Below are 18,799 nucleotides of genomic sequence, written 5' to 3' on the forward strand. Positions count from 1 at the left end.
GAAATGCCGGAATGAAACGGATAAACCGATTTATATTTTTGCTGAAAATCTAGAATGTCCAAATGTTTCTCAATCTGTGCAATTCTCCCAGAGCCAGTTTGTCATGAGGATTGTTAAACAGCTTCCTTTGGCCGAGATCGCATATAGCGACCCCATCTTAAGATAAAATAAATTAAATGAAAGAAGGAGAAATTAAGGAGCTCCTCTAAAAAGCATGAAATAAAATTAAATTATAAATTTAAAAAAACCCCCGACCCAAAAAAGTACGCAATAATTATGACAAAAGGTTAAAAACGCTAAACCCTATAAAAAGCAAAAAATAACTTTTAACACTACGTAAACTAAATTTTGACGTGTCGGGGGACCGCTTTTTACCTTCATAAATACTTACATAAATCAAATGATACCTACCTAATTACAACATTCGTTAAAAAAAAAAACACGTATCTAAAGTAATGAATTAGAGCGGTCCCCCGACACGAAAAAATTTAGTTTACGTAGTGTTAAAAGTTATTTTTTGCTTTTTATAGGGTTTAGCGTTTTTAACCTTTTTTCATAATTATTGCGTACTTTTTTTTAAAATATTATATGCTCAATCATATTTGACTTTCCTTTGTCAGTTTAACAATCATATAAACTTTCCGTTTTATAATGATTTTAAGAGCTTTACTAATTGGAATGATACGACTAGAATACATATTTTTTTATGCATTTAATTTCCAAAAACTGAGAAGGAAAATACAATAAGATTTTATTGTATCCCCGCTTGTTGGCTGTATATATTTCCAAGTTCGCCCTTCCCGCGGCTTAGTTGTTTGAGGTAGGCGCACATTGGTAGCACTGCTGACTGCCTGCGCGAGAGCACGCGCGAAACTGTTAACGTTCGGAAAGCTGTTACTTTTTAATTGTATGTGAAAAGTGGAGTGATTACCAGATAACATTGGTTTATGTAAACAGGTGAGCTTTTAGGATAAAGTCATATAATTTTAAATACGAATATTTTTTTATGTAAGTAATTTATAATTAAATTTATTTTTGATATAAAAATAATTTCGTAATTCTCATGGCATGTACGCAGTTGCGTAAATCACGCGTTACGAACCTTTATGGGCTTCACGCCTTTAATTAATCTTAATAAGCCCATTTAATTTAATCAGCCACAAAACAATAAGTGAGAAATAAGAAGCTATCGCTTACACGTAAATATTGCACGCTATAATTAATTCGTTAACAGAGGGGTTTAAGATATTTATCTCAGTGTGGGAAAATAACTAAATACCGCGTACGTTGCACTATGTTAGAAATTACTATGCCTTATTATCTCTGATTGATAAAATATTTAGGTTGCTGGGAAATAGTAACAATTGTTAGCTTAGATGCTGTAACGTTTTATCGTTTCATAGTATTTAATTTTTACATCCTTCATTCAGTTTGTTACGTATTATTTACTTTAAAAGTGTAATTATACGGCACTTTACAAACTTCGTAATATTTGGTCCACTTTCTATAATGATACCCAAATCAAACCTGTAATACAATTGTAACACCATAATTAGCGGATTACACAATGTCATGTTGTAAGGATTGGTTTACCATGCATAGATTTCATACGACATACGTATGCCTTTATTCTAGTCGCTTGCAACTTTAACAGTAATAAAATATGTAGATCAGAAACTTTATTAAAATAGAGTATTGTAGATTGTAGTGTGTTGTGGTAGTCTTAGTAAGACATGAAGTTTTCCTTCTCCATAATAATTACTCTTAAGAATCTGTAGTAGCTCTCTATTAAAAAAAAAAACCTTAACTTTAAGACCAATGATGGAACTATAAACAACTGATAATACCATACATATTATGACATAATTATGTTCACATTACTTGAACCCAGTTAACATTTCACAATAAAGTTTTAAAACCTAAGATATGGTGGTAGCACCTAACAATTAAATTGATCGTAGTAAATATTCGGTTCGTTCACTTTATGAGACAATGTCATTAAGGTAGATAGGTACTTCTATTATTGGCGGCCACAATGACTTATTATTTTTCACTGTCGCACGTTTTTCCTCGACACGGTTACGGTTAAAAACAACGAGGTACAGCAGTGTTGTGAAAGACGTGAGATCTAACTACCTATTTAGTTTTTCACGGATTCGATTTTCATTATCGATTTAGACACAATGTGTATTAATGTAATCGATTATTTACGTCTGTTTATTGCAGTTGTTTTAGTATTAACTTATTTTGTCGTTTTGTGACAAGCAGTAAAACATATTTTTTTTTCTTCCTATGTAAGTATTTAATTTAATTGAGTCTTCAAAAGTGTGATGGGAATCACAAACAATATTTGGGTCACTATTTAAAAAGGAAAAGTTTTCGTAATCTAATTATCTTTTTAAACTGTACCGACGCCAATGTAGTGTGTGATAAAATATAAGTTATACTGGTATGAAACGCATAGCCTAAACACAGGCGCAATAAATTATGTTATCTATTCTTTAGTGATTTATCAATTGATTTATTCAATACGTATAAGTGTTTATGTCATAGATAATTAAAATTAAGAACGAGCATTAAATTTGAGTATTTAAATGAGTCTATAAACCAAAACGTAGGTATTATAAAAATATTCTGAATATTTATTGTCGTAATCTTTTAAAATATCCTAACATGCAATTTTGTTATTATCATAAAGTGCTGATTATGTACGAGTAAGTTACATAAAGATGAATCTTCATAAGTTCGTGCTTAGAACTTAACGGTGAGCTATGAAAGTGATTTTAAATTAGGAAATGACGTACATAGTAACTACAGATTATCTAACCCATTTCATATTCTTATGCGTTGTAAATTGCAGTTGCGTAGCGATGTAAAATATTGAATAGCTATAAATTTTCATGAAGTTATATAGCTTAACTTTACTACTTAATAAATTTTAGTGTGTTAAATATTAATGGGAACATTATCCTAGCCTATACATTAATTTATTTGTTTTTTTATTACTTATAAATGCACAATAACATTATGAAATGACATCAAAGCAACGTGATGTTTGGTTAGATATATTTCCTTATTTCTTTGTATTTTGATCTTACTTTGAGAGCAAGTCTATTTACTGAAGCCACATACAAATAGAATAATAACTCGTGTTCATTTATTTGTACGAAAAATAATTTCTCTTACATTTTATTTCCTTAACTTTCAACTTTTTTCACGCTCCAAGACGCCGGTGATGGATGTGTTTCAAATTCGTAAGGATTTTTGTAAGTTATATTTACACTAAAATATTTTTTGTATAAATGTTTTATGTACAGGTGATATGTAAATAATATACACCTGTAATTTACTAAGTTAACAGACAGGTTTAAAAAATGGAGAATTAATTAAAAAGAATCATGTGAAAATGCCTTCAGAAACAACAAAATAACTTGATTTGGTCACAAAAGTGCAAGAATTTGAAGCTTATTATGACGAATAGCATAAGCATATTAATGTATGTACAAAAAAACACGTAACATGATACACTTCTACGAAGCAGTCAAGTTTATTAATAACTAGCTTTTGCCCGCGGCTTCGCTCCCATCAACTGACTTCTCTACTTTACCCTATTTTTTTTTCATAAGAACCTTCTCCTGACAATAACAAACACAACAAAAAAAGAATTAGCCAAATTGGTCCAGGCGTTGTTGAGTTATGCGCTTACCAACACATTTTGCGATTCATTTTTATATTATAGATATGAAACTAGGGATAAAATATCAACCATTTCGTGTTGTTTTTATTACTTTCTGTGAATAAGTTTATTGATAAATATTGTTTAATACACAATGCAACATGCACATCTAAAATCTCCCACGATTTTTGTCCCGATCGAGTTAGAGAACTCTAATTAATTATATTAGACTGACAGGCAGTAAAATTATTATTCATGCAAATTGTGTGAATATTTGTAAGAACTTTTGCACTCACTCCGTGGAGTTTCTTTAACAGAAGTGCAAAACATGACATTGAATATAACTTTCTGCTGTCGTTTTACCAACATAACTTAGGATATAATGTTATATTTCCCGGTAAGTTAAAAATGTGGTTTACCCAATTCATCACTTTAAATTGCAATTATAACGTAAAGTGGAATTACCTCATAATATGTGGTGCAATAGTTTTTGGAGAAACCTATTAAGTTTTTGGTGACTGACCCGGATTAAATGCACGCGATTGTAATTACGTGGACATTTGCGGTTGACTGTACATGTACATTGAGCAAATATATATGTGTATCACCTATGTGTAATTACGTAGGTATTTTTTATTTTTGGTGCGGTTCAATTTTTTTATCCTAAGTCCTTGACGACTTTCTTAGAGATCGTCTGCAATAAGCTTAAAAAGAATGTGTGATAAAATAAATATTTATATACTTTAGTTATAGTAACTGGGTTGAGGAGGTCAGGCAGGGCAATCGCTTCTTGTAAAGCACTGGTACTCAGCTAAATCCGGTTAGACTGGAAGCCGACCCCAACATAGTTGGGAAAAAGGCTCGGAGGATGGATATACTTTAGTAATTGATTATTAAGTAAACCTCCGCCATTTTGGGAGGTCGGTTAATAATGTAAAAATAAATTAATGCAAAAACAAATCGAATTACCTAACTATAATTCGATTTGTTTCTCTTATTTCACCGGTTCCAGATTGATGCATAAATTAGTACAAACTCAAGCATAAGTGATATTGAATGTATTCGTGCATAACTCGTTGGTTTTTTTCGTCAAAGAAAAAAGGAAATTATAATGTGAATGTCGGATTCAGAGCAGCTGTTTTAGCGGTGACGTGCGCCATTGAACACAAGACATGATTAGGTATCTTGTGTTCTTAATAAAAATCTTTTGTGGATTGTGTGTTTTTGTATATATTTTAAGGAAATGAGAGTTCATGACTCTTTAAAGATTTTTGTGTAACCTAATGAATATGTGGACACTAGTGATAGTGGAAAAAGAGGTTACTAAAGCAAAAAGAAAAAAAGAAGACCTCTGAGCTTTATCTAACTGGCTATAAATTGAAAGGTTTTTTTTTTTCAAATTAAAACAGCCCCTTTTTATTCAGTACTAGCTTCCGTCCGCGGCTTCGCCCGCGTCCAGTTCGGTTATATCGCGTTTTCAAGGGACTTTTTCGAAAGTCCAGGATAAAAACTATTCTTTGTTCTTCCTCAAGGCCAACTCTATCTCTGTACTAAATTTCATTAAAATCAGTTCAGTGGTTTAGACGTGAAAGCGTAACAGACAGACAGACAGAGTTACTTTCGCATTTATAATATTAGTAGGGATTCAAAATATAAAATCACGTCTGAAGCGTTGAAAATGTATGGGTGTAAGGTTCCATTTCAAAGTTATTTCTTCAAAATAATCTTAACATTATATGGATTCCTATAACTTCCTTAACACACCATTAGGTCTTATAAATGCGATGGTACCTTTAACAATATTTTGTGGGTTATTTATGAAACGATAAATATTTATCTAAGTACGTTTATCGGTTGAGATATGGTTGGCAGTTAAGCTTATGGTCACATATTCTATCATGATTTACAGTAGGCGTTCACGGAAATCCGTTGGACCGAAAAAATAACAAAGAAAATAATGACAATACTTAGTACAATAAATAAAAGTAATCTTTTTTGCCTTACCTACGTCTATGTTGATGAGCGAATTGAAACAGTTAATGGTAAAAGCAATGATAATTTAGTTTGAACCTTCTTAGAGTATCCAAATAAGAATAAATTTAACTAAGTCGTTGTTATTGCCCGTGCAACTGAGGTGAGGAGGTCAGAAAGGCAGTCGCTCCTTATAAAAAAAATGGTACTCAGCTGCATCCAGTTAGACTGGAAGCCGACCCCAAAATAATTAGGAAAAGGCTAGGCAGATGAGAGTTCAAGTGCGCTAACGACTGAACGCAATAGACAGCTTCAATCAATCATTCATTGCGTCTATTTGTTTAATCTTTCACAATCACTTGAGTAATTTTTAAAGCAATTTGTATAACATTATCTTTCTAGATCAAAACATATGAAGATTAATTGAATGGAACAACATCTACACTGATTACTTAAATTTACAAGAGCGTTTTGCCAAAAATAAGTGCCTCTATTTATTAAAAGTATCTTAATGCGTTGTATCATCATTTTTATCGTTCGTATGCGTTTGCGAAAGTCATTTTTTCAAATTACACATTTGTCATAATTATTTTTTTTTGGGAAAGAAGTTGCTACATTTTTTGGAGTTGAAGTTTAGTAGGTACTAACTGCAAATGACAATAAACGATCCATTCGTTCTTTTTCGATTAAAGATTGGAATTCCACATTAGCTTCGTACAAATTATGTCAAACAATCTCTTGCGTCAAACAACGGATGGATCGGTCAATGTTATCCGCAGTTAATCGATTATGATCGATCGATTACAAATGGCTTTGAATTAAATGTAAACAAAGATTATAGAATTTAAACCATATAAAAGCAATCATAACACAAGATTCTATGAGGCTCGTGGGTATTGTTTTAAAGCTTAAACTGTTTATGGACAATAAACCCAAAAGTTATTGTTTTATATGGCTCCAGGCTAGAAGATTTAAACCACATTTATTGTTATTTGACCGCTAAGTATCGTTCATGTAATCGATTTATTAAAGTCTATAGGTAACTTTGATTTACTTTATAAGTACCCAGTTTCACTGTAGGTCTGCTACAGTCAAAAAACGTATTTCTATTAGTAGAAAATGAAAAAAAAAATTAAAATTGTAGGTTTCCTATACTTATTTCATTTAGTAAGTGACTCGTGTCATGTGCAAGTAAGATATTAATAACAATCAAATTAATAACACAACAGTTTTGCAATTCGCTTTCAGAAGTCAACAATTCTTGTAGCGGGCCAAGGTTTTTGTCGCAGACATGACAAAAACATAATTATTATTAGGCATATTTCTTCCCGACGGATTGGTGAAATCGACTCTCGTTAGCAAAACGATGTTTCCTCATTTCTTTAGTATTTTTTACGCTGAAACAAACGATACGAAATTCATTATTTTGGGGCTAGGTAATGAGATTTTATATGAGTACAAAATATGTTATAACCACGTACCTAATTAAAGTAATTTTACTTACATACTTACTTCATTGACCTTGAGAAAGCGTATGATAGGGTGCCTCGGGAAGTGTTGTGGTGGGCCATGAAAGAGAAAGGTGTGCCTGGGAAGTATGTGGAGTTAGTTCGTGCGATGTACAGGCAGTCCTGTACGTATGTCCGATCGTCGGCCGGCAATACTGACCAGTTCAGTGTGGCTGTGGGCCTGCACCAAGGGTCTGCTTTAAGTCCTTACCTCTTCCTGCTTATTATGGACGCATTGACGGCGGACATACAGGAGGAGGCACCCTGGTGCATGCTGTTTGCCGACGACATCGTCCTGGTTAGTGAAGACGGACCTGAGATCCAGAGCAGATTGGGGAGTTGGCAACAGAGACTGGAGAATGTTGGCTTAAAAATCAGCAGAACCAAGACCGAATACATGTTCTGCGATTTCGGCGGCCTCTCCAGTCCTGAAGCCATAGCGCTTGATAACGCACTTCTTCCAGTCTGCTCCGATTTCCGGTACCTCGGTTCGCTTATTCAGGGCGATGGCGAAATAGATCGGACAGTTACGCACAGAATTAACGCAGGATGGATGAAATGGCGGCAGGTAACGGGAACAACTTGTGACCCTCGTATTCCCCTTAAACTTAAGGGGAAAATTTACAAGAGTATGGTCAGACCTGCTGTCTTGTATGGATCAGAGTGCTGGCCCACAAAAGCGACGAATGAAAGACAATTGCATGCGGCAGAGATGAGAATGTTAAGAGGTATGTGTGGAGTTACGCGAATGGATAGAGTGAGGAATGAGTATATAAGAGGAAGTTTGAAAGTGGCGCCGGTATCAGAAAAACTGCGTGGAAACCGGCTGTCGTGGTATGGGCATGTGATGCGGAGGAATGAGAGTCATGTTGTGAGGAAGGTGATGAGTATGAACGTGGACGGATATAGTGGAAGAGGAAGACCAAAAAAACGATGGATGGATTGTGTGAAAGTAGATATGGTAAGAAAGAATGTTACTTGTGAGATGACGGGAGATAGAGGAGTATGGAAGAAGAAAACATGCTGCGCCGACCCCAAATGAAATTGGGATAAGGGCAGGAGGATGATGATGACTTACGGTACAGTTTTATTTATTGAATTCCTCACTCATCGTGCAGATTCTCATAAAAACACACACCTGTCCGGGAATAATTTAGGTAAGATTCTCCAAAGGTTTTCACCGTAAAGTCGTTGAAATAACAGCATTTTAACTTAGGTATCTTTAATTTAGAAAGAATCAGGCCTCAGAGGTGACATAAGAGGTACCTACATTTTATGAACCCATAGAAATCCACTATTGCAAGTATGCAACAAAACTGTACGTGACGTATACTCGAACTGACCAATATATTGAACAAAAAAAAAACAACCTCTTTAAAATGAAATCGAGCAAAACCTGAAATGAGTTTAATATTAATATTGTAGTGCTATTGATTGCTTTTATTTACTTTTATTACCATTAAATAGGCACAGACCTTATGTGAACCAGCTTTGTGCTACAATGCGGTCAGTTATGCAATGTTTCGATTAACTTGAGTACGCGCAATATAAGGTACTTATAGACTACAGTTTCCGTTCCATCATTACTAAGTAATATGAGGTAAAAAGTCAATGTGTTGGTTCGTTTTGCCTCTTCTTACATTAGATGGAGATGAAAAGAGAAATAATACCTATATTACTTTTGTATACTAAGTAAAATAACGGATCATGACCAGCCACCTTGACGGACACAGAAATTAGCTTTTGGAAAACGGTTACTTTAGAGATTTTTTACCAAGTGTGAGAATTCTTCTCTTAAACCGAGTAAACTAATGTAATTTGAATGTAATAGAAACATAAATTCCTAATCGTTCGCTTATTATCTTTTATTTACTGTGTGATGTTTTAATCGCTAAGAAAACTTGAGAGACCTGTTAATTACAATTTATTTGAAGATAAATAAGTGAGACAAAGTTTTAGCTTGATCCCTTCCTATGTAAACTCGTTAACGGGCGGTTAACGAGTTTAGGAAAGTAAGTTTAGTTTATTTTACTTTTTGTTGTTTTTAATCTGCAAAAGGAAATATTTTGACTATAGTTCGGCCATTCAGAGAATGCGTTCCTGACACGTCGCGATTGAACTGACGACGTAATAACATTCATTGATTATTGATATAATAATGTTGTTTTAATGCTCCTCAATTGTTAAAACGGTAAACAACCAGCAAAAATATTTTTATCGTAACTGCAACGCCATTGCAAAGTTACGTCGTCAGTTCAATCGCGACGTGTCAGGAACGCATTCTCTGAATGGCCGAACTATAACTGCCCAAATAGACAGCCTGTTAGTTCTTTGAAAAAGATACATTTACTTCGCTAGGTGCAAGATAGACCCTTATAATGCATTTTTTGGCACCACAAAATAATATGTGTAAGTACACGAGAATTTTGAAATTTATTTTCATTTAAGGAATTCACACTCAAACCGACACAAAGATTTCGTAACCAGTGAGCACACTGACATTTTCAACACGAAATGAGCACTATTTAAATTGAAAAGCTCAATCAAGAACAGAGTTAATCATAATCTGAAAGTACAGTCTATTTAAACATTCGTTCATTAGGGATATTGATTACTCAAACGTATGTACCACTGCTGGTAAGCACCTACCTAGTTTTTTACGAATTTAGCTTTTTATTATTTAGATTTTAATATTAACTGAAATAATTATGAAATGTTATTATCTGACACATCATATCAATAATTGAATATTGATCTTAATCGAATGCCTACCTTTCCTTTTTCACGCGTATCTCTAACTAGACACACAAAACTAATAACACACTTCGTGCCTACCAACAAATTGGCTGTCAATCACAATTAATCATGCGAAGATTACATCAAGATTGAGCATTTAAAATCAACGCAATGCTACATAGGTAACCGGTTTTTTGCGTCATTAAACTGACCTGAGGCAAATATACGGCGTATATGCGAGGGCTCTTAGTCACATGCGTACCTTTCTTTGACCGCACATTACCTTGAAACCACATGTTCAGACTTCAGTCACGTGTTGTGATAGTCGCACTTTTGTTTGCCCTTGGAAACAATCTACAATCGAGTAGGCCTGTTAACAGTCCCCAATTAATCCAAAAATAATAACTGCCACTAACATACGTGTTGTAATTGCGAAAATGGTCACCTATGTCATTAAGGCGTGTTCAAATTGCTTTCTCAAACAAATATTTTTGGAAATTAATATACTTAATTGAGTAATAATAATAAAGAGAGAATAAAATATTGGCCTATTATTGTAAGCAACAATAACTTTTTCTAACGGCAATTGCAATCAGTTGTGCAATACTCGTAACTCGAGGAAAGTCGGGTCTTGCAATATGTGCATACAAATTGTATTACGCACCAGGATACTTTATGATTTCCGTTCCAACTATCTCTTGATGTTTTTAAGGAAACAGTATTTAACTCTGTAATGCTTAGAAAAAGGTACTTACTAAGTAAGGTCCGTACTGCAATAAGTTATTCTTGCGCAACTATCAAGTGATCAACGATTTACTTTATTTCTGAAGAGTATTTCTCTAATGAATCTTTCATTTGAAATAGATGAATTTTCCTTATGTTTCGCTTTGAGCAATTTGATTTTCATAGTATTACACGAGTCTGGCTTCCTAAAGCGGAGTCAAATACTAGTGGTCTGAAGTTGCATAAAAAATTTGGGTGTACATAAAATATAGAATCTCATTTTTATACTCGGCTTTTAAAGGAATATTTTAAATATTGATTTCCCAAAAGGAAGAGTGAAAATTAATGGCACGACTCTAAATTATGGGCTGGCTTTTCAAATCGACAGCTGATTTAACAAAATTTACCTCGATCATTAATTCTCAGTAACTTAGCGACTAAACGGGTGTTTCTAGACGTATCCGAATGTATTTTCTTTTTGGTCAAAAGTGATTTAAAATAGAAAAACTTAGCTATTTTCTATTATTGTTGAAAAAGTCATACTTAAGTACATACTGTTGACTTTTTGCTATTGTTTTGCCTAATAATTGTCTGTGTTTGTGTTAGTGTTGCTTGGTAACATACCTATAAATTGTAACAGATTTAAAATTAATCTATCCGTATGTATGCTTATGAACAACTTCAGATTCATCAATCAAAAACTTATATATATTTTACTATTATTGAAGACTGGCTTGAAATTATTGTAAACATAGAGTAATAGAAAATTGATGACTATTTCGATACTTCAAGTCCAATATTATACATGACTCAATCTAGAAATTCATTTTGATTTTGAATTATTTCAGGTATTTTCAGAGCTAAGAAAATTTAAATGATTATTTTTTAGTTTGGCACACTTGTGCATACATGGAAGTTGTGCACACACAAAAAGCTTGTTTGCACAAGTGTTCGTAAAAGAATTCATACATCAGGAATGCAGGCTGAAAACCTCAACAATTCAGATTTACCACAAACAACAGCCGTTATAGAGCAATTGAGTTGCAAAATATATTTGAACTAAAAAACGGAACAATGTTCAGTACATTCTCACTTCTACAGGAAAAGCGAAGTTTAAATAATGTATTTCTTTATTAGACTTAATGGTGGGTCTACACGATACGGACTTTAAGTTTGTACAAATATCTGTACGAAATTAAAGTCTGAGTGGAAATATGTAATACGATGTTTGTGAAGGCTTACCATTGAGTCCGACTTTATACAGACTTCTGTATGCACCCATTTGTTGAGCAGACAAAATTCTATGAAAGTGTGTGTGAAGTTGGTATCGTGTGGACCCACCATTAGGTCACAGTTTTTTGTCGCAAACACGAGTGAAGTCCATGCATACTTTGTAAGCAAACTTTTTAATTAGAAGGTTTGTCATACCACAAGCAGGGAACAAAAACATTTGGTCTCTTTAATTAGGGACATTCTGGGACTTTTTTGCCTGAGTGAAGATTTCATGCTTTTTAAGCGTAATACGCGTAATTTGACCTACTATATAAGCATTTTATTATTAGAGGTTATAAATACGCTACTCAAGTTAAATAAATTTGACTTATCTAAGTGTTAATAAAACTAAAAACGGTAACTTTTAATTATAGTTCAGCTATAACTTTAACTAACTTTAATTATAATATAATAACGACCATTTAATGAGATTGTACAGTTATTATCTACTGTCTTTAAAAAAGGTATGAGTCGATCCTGGACTTTACTCAAGAAATTATCTATTTCATTGTAACCCATATTTATTTAACTATTACCTACAGGAAGGTGAGTTACAGAATATCAAATACCTGTAATGATGTGAATATAACATCTGATCCTCAAGGTCATTCTTGTTAGAACACTAACTGGTTTACGTGGCCATTAATCTAAATAGGCTCGTTATAAATTTATTTTATGCTTGCTTAAATAAATAATGATACGTATAATTAAATTGTAGTTTGTTGCCGATAGGTATAATTAGACAGAAATATAAAACGTACAGTTTTGCAAGAGTTTAATTCATTGCACATATCTAGGTTTAAACGGTTGCTAAGCTATAAAACTTATTTCAAATTCAAAGCCAAATGCGTGTATTGAAATAAGGCTAATACGTGGCTAATATCATCGATTCAGTCAGTCGTGGTGGCCTAATGGGCAAAGAACCAACCTCTCGAGTATGAGGGCGCGGGTTCGAATCCAGATCAGGCAAGTACCAATGCAACTTTTCTAAGTTTGTATGTACTTTCTAAGTATATCTTAGACACCAATGACTGTGTTTCGGATGGCACGTTAAACTGTAGGTCCCGGCTGTCATTGAACATCCTTGGCAGTCGTTACGGGTAGTCAGAAGCCAGTAAGTCTGACACCAGTCTAACCAAGGGGTATCGGGTTGCCCGGGTAACTGGGTTGAGGAGGTCAGATAGGCAGTCGCTTCTTGTAAAGCACTGGTACTCAGCTGAATCCGGTTAGACTGGAAACCGACCCCAACATAGTTTGGGAAAAAGGCTCGGAGGATGATGATCATCGATTCAGTTTCAGTTACTAAAAAACTTTTCTTATGTTACACCTATTTAATAAACAAAATTCATTATTAGGACCATTCTATTCTAACGATATTTTTAACTTCAACATTCGTCTCATGTGGTTATTAGGTACGTAAGCCTAGGTGATACTGAATAGGCTTGTCCGAATAATCTCTCACCACTTTGCCAACTAAACTTTTGTTACTATTTTCAGAAATAACCGCAATCCGGACTTGTCTAATTTATGCCCACGAGAGTTACAGAAATAAATCCTTATCGATTTTGTGTCTTCTCAGCGCTTTATCTTACTAAGGGTTCTATTCTATTGCCGATGAGAGTTTGAGATATGTTTAATTTGAATATTTTGAGCATTGCTGATTTTGTAAGGAACACTTTGGTAACCAGGAATTCAAATTTTAATCGAAAAGCAACTGTCATTTTGGAAAGTAGAGCTAGAGAAAGAAACATTTTGGTGAAACATTGAGAGCAAGTCAATCTTGAGATTTCGTTAGACACTTGAAGCATAATGAAATCTTATCATAATTGGCATTAAAAAAAAGTTAGTGAACATTTCAAAATTATGTAGTTTATCTTTGCTTCCAAAATAGGTAATTTTAGTCTTGTGCACAATTTTATTTACATTTACATATTTTCATTACAAAACTTATTCCGTTGTTTATTCAGCCGAATAGGTTTAATTTCATTCCATTCCACACCTACTACAATACATTAAAACAACCAACCAAATTGGATGGCTAACATTTTTTGCATCAGCAAATTGAAAGTATGTTCCCCTTAACTAAACTGAATTAATTAAACCGGACCGAATTTGGTCTGCGGAGAACAGAAATATCTCCCTTTTTCTGGTTTTACGATAATAGGAGATCGTCATAATAAGGGTAATGTAAGGCGAATGAGAGCATTGTATTCATTCCGTTAGACAGAGTTGTATTTAAAACAAAAGACGATCGCCAATTTGACTACTTTACCAAAAGAATGATGGAGCATCAAAGGTAATGTAGGTATGCCTTCAAGATTTTAAGCTACTGGCTTCCACCCGATATAATATCTGCGTCCCAAGAAAATTACTTCCCGCAGTTGGATAAAAAGTATTAAAGGTATTATGTATTTTGAAATAGTAGGTCAACTTAGAAATTAAATAGGTCTGTACTAATTCAATAGATACAAAAAGGAGAGCCTGCTTAGTTAGTTAAAACTTAATTTACGATCAGGCTTAATGAAATGAGAAACACGTGATTGGAATCCTGAACGCTAAGTACATTACCACAAAATCTTTAATATTTTAACGACCAAAGATATTTGTAACGGATATATTGAAGGTTGCGCAGCTGGTCATTAATGATCGTTGTTTGTTAATGGTTCAATGTATTGCAACATACTGGGTGATGGAATTGAGTCGCTTCGATTTCTCGTAATGAGTAGGCACGAGCTTTTAGAATCGGAGAACTAGTTCATTACTGGTGCGTGACAATTACATTGAGATGTGGATCCGAGCTTTAAGGTGATAACACGCGTGGGATGTCCTTAACAATTTTCAGTAGAACGCTTCCCTTGTAAAACATTCTCGTACTTATTTCTCATTTCAAATGTTTGTTTAAATATAACTCAACCATCTCATTATTTTTAGGCTAAAATCAGATAACTGAACTGAAAATAATGTTGAGTCTAGCAAGTTTCTACGAAAATAACAATTTAATTAACTCTTCAAACAAGAACGGAATTTCATATCTTGTCTTCCAGTATTATCTCAAGTTGGAACAGCAAAAACAATTGACAAACCAGCTCAGTTATGAGGAAGGAGAAATTTCTGTAATTATGAATGAGTACTACCTACGCTTTTACGAGTTTTCGAATTATCTTCAGCTTCATAAAATCATGTATGAATAATTGCGATATACCATTAATTAAGAAAATATAGCGGCGCAAATATAGCACCCTGGTTGGTAACTATACCTTTGAGCCGTTTGGGGTTGAAACCCTCGGGCCGTGGGGTCCAAGTGCTCATCTGCTTTTTAAAGATCTGGCAAAGCGACTTGCTGACACTTCAAGTGACCCAAAGGCTGGTTTTTATTTTGGTCAAAAATTAAGCATTGCCATCCAACGTGGCAATGCTGCCAGCCTCTTGGGTACACTCCCGGTGGGCAGCGATGAGGAGTTTTTTGATGCCATTTTTTAGTTGTATATATGTATAAATAAGGCTTTTTTTTACGTCATGTAAATATGTACATAAACTGAACCCAACAATAAAATAACTAAACTTAAAAAAAAAAAAAAATTAAGAAAATTATAGTTCGGCCATTCAGAGAATGCGTTCCTGACACGTCGCGATTGAACTGACGACGTAATAACATTCATTGATTATTGATATAATAATGTTGTTTTAATGCTCCTCAATTGTTAAAACGGTAAACAACCAGCAAAAATATTTTTATCGTAACTGCAACGCCATTGCAAAGTTACGTCGTCAGTTCAATCGCGACGTGTCAGGAACGCATTCTCTGAATGGCCGAACTATAGATTCATAACAAAAAATGTTTTTTGTCTTACATGTAGATTGGGCGTAAATTATATTCTATGAAGATTTAAGTACTTACTAGAGCTTCACTTTAGAACCACTTTCTGTAATAGGCACACAAATTGCCTCTATGAAAGTAATTTAGGTATTTTATTCACAATTTACTATGTTCATTTCATCAATAAATTACAAACTAATCTTTGGCTTCACCTTACTTACCACACTAATGTTATTCAGATAAAAGTTTGTGAATATTTGTTACTTCTTTACGTGCAAAAGGTAGAAAGGATTATTGTTGAAACTTGGGAGAAATGAAGCTCGGTACACCATTTTTGTCTGTATGCAGGAGTAGTTCAAAGTCAAATTCAAATCATTTAGGCCTTTACAAGCACTTATGAACGTAAAAAATTATAAATAGGTTTGATTCTAGTTGCCCATTCCAAAAGTAGCTTCCTATGGAGAAGAACGGGCAAGAAACTCCATGCTTACTCTTTTTTTTAAATAATATGTTATTACAGTTTGTAGTATTGATACATACGATAATAACATGCGAAGATCATGTAGAATCACAGACAAAAAAATGTTCTTTTAGGAAGCCGTTGATACTGCTCGCAGAAATTTGAAATAGACTACGATTGTTTTTGAAGTGGCCACATTTTCTACTAGACTTAAGTGATGATAGTACTTTTGAAGATCAATAAAAACATAGGGTGCAGTTTATATACACTTGGAAAGCAATTGGTAGCGCGTCCACTGTCACAAATATCAATATTTGTCCGTCCATTAAAACCTCTTTAATGAAACGATGGAATAGGTTTTATTATTTTTCGCTACTTTTGTTTGCCGTGCAATTCCTGTTCACGTTGGTTTTGTAATAAAACTGAAGAAAATAAATGAAAGATGTTTTTATTAATTTTGTGTCGTTTATAGATTTATTTATCAGATTTTTGTATAATAATGAAAGGTGCATTTTTTGTGTTGGATATCTACTGCTCGACACATATAGATGCATAGTACCTATTTCATATTTGAATCAACGCACCCTCGGGTCATCATCATAAAATTATGTATACGACCAGTGCATTCTAGTTACTAAATAAAAAAATATAAGTCGTTTGTAAAGCTCTTGTAAAAAGAAACCAGAGCAAGTTGTACAATATTACAGAGATAGGAATCGTCTTCAATGAGACACGTGTCCACTTAGTGAGGTCAGCTCGGGTCAAACCGATACCATAAAGTTTCTCGTGTATTGGAAATCACAAACTTCTGTAATACAATTGTTTTTTTATATCTATTCATGACAATAATATGAAAGGTTTTTTGGGTGGAAATAAGGCAGCCGATGATAACTAAAAAGACTTAACACAAACAAATGAAACATCAACTTTACAAAAATAATATACAAACATCCGAATTGAGAGCCTCCTCCTTTTTGGGAATTCGGTTAAAATGCAGTACTTTATAAAATCGTTGTTATTTCAAAATCTAACGCAGTTAAAATAACCAGAATAGTCACGTTCTATTCATACTTTTTCTGATACCGTAACAAATATTCTGAATCGAATTGCTCGATTTAGTCTCGAGGACATTTATTTTTAGCCATATGCAATGTTTCGCATTCAGTTTGTTTCAATCCAACGTTTTATTTAGAAATTAAATATTATTTTCAAAGCAAAAACTACTGGATTCAATGACGAAGTTGTCGAACGAATCATGAAATATATTAATTCATTTAGTAATTAATCAGACACAGTTTGGTAATTGAAATCAGATAAGCCTTAACGCTGTTACGAATCAAAAAGAACTATCAATCAGGCTGTTAATCGATTGCCTACATAAATACAATCTAACATATTAAGTACTTACAGACCAACAATTAATGGTTACCATCGTTCTGTCGAGATTGTGTATTTGGTAAAGTTCCCCATTCAATATTTATTATTCTATTTTGAAAATGGAAAAGCTTTGAGTGGCCAGCATCTCGAGAAAAGGCGTTACAGGTGTAAACAGATACAAAACAAGAGCAATTTATGATAAAGCAAAGTATAATACGATCACGGCACTGATATTGGTACAGGTATTGATAGTCCTCTGTGCTCGCCTGTACTATCACGCTTCGCTTCCGACAAACCCGTCCATACAATTTTCCACACAGATGTACAACAAATGCTGGATGAACAAAAATATTTCTTCGGCGGTAAATCCGAGAGAAGGTTCTACGTTAAACGTTGCTTTACATGTCAATAAACAAGCAATTCATTAAGTTATTTATGTTATTACAAAATATATAACACTCTAATTAATTGTGTCGGTAATAAGTAAAGAAATAAAATCAAAATGACTGTCAACTTTCACACTTAATAAATATGTGTCAATGTCAACACAGTGAATAAAAAAATAAGTTAACATGAGTAATGATTCAATAGTCGACCCTTTTTTAATAAATATTAATATTGTTTTTAATGCTTTCGAAAACGTGACACTAATAAATAACTTTTAGATTATTTATCACGAAAATCAATTTGGTTTATTTGGAAATGTGATTAATATTTATTGAAAACACTTGTGTCAAATGAAGTACATGTCTAAATATATATGTTGACTGTAAAAAGTGACTTTTCTAGTATTTCAATATCTATGTAAATATGATTTTCCAGTCGGCATTCGCTTAATTAGCCACTTGCACTGAACGAGATCCAGTGAAAGCAAAAGGCCGGCTCAGCATCTGTTATAAGTAATTAAGAAGTTTTGGCTCTAAACTTTTTACAGGGCTTTAGTTTTACAATTTGCACTTTAAATGTTTCACAATTTTCCTCATTAGAAATTTTATTCTATTAATTTGTAAAAAAGATTTTTTATACAGGTAATTGCATTTTATTTAAGCTAAGCGTCCACTTGTTGGTATCGTACGCAACGGATGCAACGCACGCAACGGATCGTAGTATTATTTATATAGAAACTCAAACAAGATGTGCGATGCGTACGATGCGGACAGGTGGACGCACTTGTTTGAGTTTCTATATAAATAATACTACGATCCGTTGCGTGCGATACGTCTGTTGCGTACGATGCCGAAAAACAAATCAACAATAAC

General features: G+C 33.6%; 1 protein-coding gene across 2 annotated transcripts in view; it reads left to right on the top strand.

The window, feature by feature from the left end:
- The first annotated feature begins 819 nt into the window (after positions 1–819).
- Positions 820–18,799, top strand: part of LOC124634391 (peroxidase-like) — a 79,437-nt gene continuing 61,457 nt past the window's right edge. For both annotated transcript variants that reach the window (XM_047169959.1, XM_047169960.1), the window contains exon 1: positions 820–957. The gene's annotated coding sequence lies outside the window, so the exon portion shown is untranslated. The remainder of the gene's footprint in view (positions 958–18,799) is intronic.

This window comes from Helicoverpa zea, chromosome 11 (genome assembly GCF_022581195.2).
Source record: "Helicoverpa zea isolate HzStark_Cry1AcR chromosome 11, ilHelZeax1.1, whole genome shotgun sequence".
NCBI lineage: Eukaryota > Metazoa > Arthropoda > Insecta > Lepidoptera > Noctuidae > Helicoverpa > Helicoverpa zea.